The 2,373-nt window shown below is 34.1% G+C and overlaps 1 protein-coding gene across 3 annotated transcripts in view; it reads right to left on the reverse strand.

Moving 5' to 3' along the window:
- LOC113804376 (neural cell adhesion molecule 2) overlaps positions 1–2,127 on the reverse strand; it is a 102,007-nt gene extending 99,880 nt beyond the window's left edge. The window contains exons 1-2 of one of the 3 annotated variants that reach the window (XM_070115929.1): positions 2,028–2,127; positions 684–1,071 (exon numbers count right to left, since the gene is read on the reverse strand). The gene's annotated coding sequence lies outside the window, so the exon portion shown is untranslated. The remainder of the gene's footprint in view (positions 1–683; positions 1,072–2,027) is intronic. The other 2 variants (XM_070115930.1, XM_070115928.1) reach the window with 2 other exon arrangements.
- Positions 2,128–2,373: the final 246 nt, after the last annotated feature.

Here is a 2,373-nt window from a genome sequence, read left to right on the forward strand (position 1 = left end):
TAACATAAACAAAAACAAATAAGTAACTGTATATATAAAAGAACCAGACTAATTAACACGAAACAAAACCACCTCGTTTTCCTTTTCAATTAGGCTCAGCGTCGAAGGATAAGTCGGTATCGGGTGGAGATTCTCGTGCGCGGGCTCTCTGGGCAGCTTAGGGAGTGTGTGTGTGTGTGTGTGTATGTCTGATAGAAAGAGAGAGGGGAGGGGGAGAGAGGGGAGGGGGAGGGAGGGAGAGAATGTGTAAGATAGATAGAGAGGGGGGGGGGGAGATGGAGGGAGAAAGTGAGGGAGTGTGTGTGAAGGAGAGATTGGGAGGGAGGGAGGGAGAGAGAGAGGGAGAGAGAGAGAGAGAGAGAGAGAGAGAGAGAGAGAGAGAGAGAGAGAGAGAGAGAGAGAGAGAGAGAGAGAGAGAGAGAGAGTGAGTGAAGGTGAGAGAAAGAGAGAGAGAGAGAAAGGGGGGTGGGAGGGAAGAAGAGGGAAAAAGAGAAAAAGAGAGAGATGGAGATACTCTATGTTTGTATTCATTTTTGTGTATATTGTATATATTTGTTTATCATTATTTATACGTGCATATTGGTTTATATGTGTTTATAAGCGTTTCTATCTGTATATATAAGTCCCTATGTCTTGGGTGTATCATATCTGCGTTAGCTCAAGTATACATATACGAAACTTACCTTGAGGAATATCCAACGGCCCATTCCACCACCAACAATGTATACATATATATCTATTATCTATTTCTTTTCCCTTTGGCCACTGTTCATTTATTATTGGTCATGTCACGGTCACTCGTTCGTTGCATCGGAACCTCGTATTCAGTTATCCGTAACTGACTGCGGATTTTTCATTTTTTTTCCGGCTGTTGTCTTCTGTTCACTGGCTGAAGGGACACGGAAAAAAATTCTTTCTTTTTTTCCCACAAATCTGTAATTTCTTTTTACGTCTTTCTTTGTATTCACCGCATTGTTTTATATCAATATATATATTTTTTTTATTGATATCTCTTTCTCTCACGAATTATCCAGTGGTGATGTAACTGCTTTTGTTATAGTATAGATTGTTCTGTCATGAGAGATAAAAAAATAAAAAACATGAATGAACACTGGAAATTACTTAATTGAAGATTGAAAGCTTATCGAATAAAAGAAAGAAACGTAGGATAAATCGAAGAATAGATAATAAAAAAAATGATGAGAAGGAGAATGAAAATGATGATATCATTAAAGATAACATTAATAATAGTAATGATATATTATCATTATCATTATGTTATTGTTATTGTTACTGTCATCATTATCATCAATATCATCATTATTATTATTATTCTCAATATTATTACTCTTGTTGTTTTGTTGTTGTTGTCATCTTCATCCTTTTCCTCCTCATCATCATCGTCATCCTAATCATTATCATTGTTATCAATATCATTATCATTGATGTTATAGTAATTTTAAAAACAGCAACAATATCGACAACAGCAACAACTAGAGTAACAACAAAAATTACAAATAATGATCATAGTGATGATAATAACAACATCAATAATGATAATAATTGTAATATTAGCTATAATAAAAATATTGATAATAATTATAGTAACAATAATAATAATAAAACTAATAACATTGATAATAATGACATCAATAATAATGATGATAATAACAATAATAATAATAAAACTAATAACAGTGATAATAATGACTAATAATAATGATGATAATAACAATAATAGTAATAGTAATAATAATAATAGTGATAGTAATAATAATAATAATAATAATAATAATAATAATAATAATAATAATAATAATAATAATAATAGTAATGATAATAACACAAACAGTAATGATGACATAAGTAACAATAACAAAAATGATGGCACTGATAAAAACAATATTTTTCTTTCTCGGACACTTATTTTCGCTTCCTCCTCTTCCCGTTTTCGTTCTCTATTTACCGACGTATCATCCTCGAATCGCTAATTGTTCAATGATCATTAAAAACGCACAAAATCGTACCAACCAGTTCACACGTTTTCACACACAAGCTCGGAGAGTGCCTGGCACCGAAAGACACAGAGCCTACTCACACACGCGTACGCCCGGCACCGCTGCCTGGCGAAGACTGACTCGCTGAAGAGCCAGAGAGTCGACTGTTCGGCTTCTCCCCTCCCCCCCTCCCCCTCCCCCCGTCACTTGCCTTTCCTCTCCCTCTACCTTTCTGTCCCTTTCTGTCTCTGTCTAAGCCTTGCAATTTATTTATTTATTTATTTATTTATTATTATTATTATTATTATCATTATTATTATTATTATTATTATAATTATATCCGTCTCTTCTTCCTCTTTCTCTTTCTCCGACTCTC

The sequence above is a fragment of the Penaeus vannamei genome, chromosome 38, assembly GCF_042767895.1.
Source record: "Penaeus vannamei isolate JL-2024 chromosome 38, ASM4276789v1, whole genome shotgun sequence".
NCBI classification, from domain to species: domain Eukaryota; kingdom Metazoa; phylum Arthropoda; class Malacostraca; order Decapoda; family Penaeidae; genus Penaeus; species Penaeus vannamei.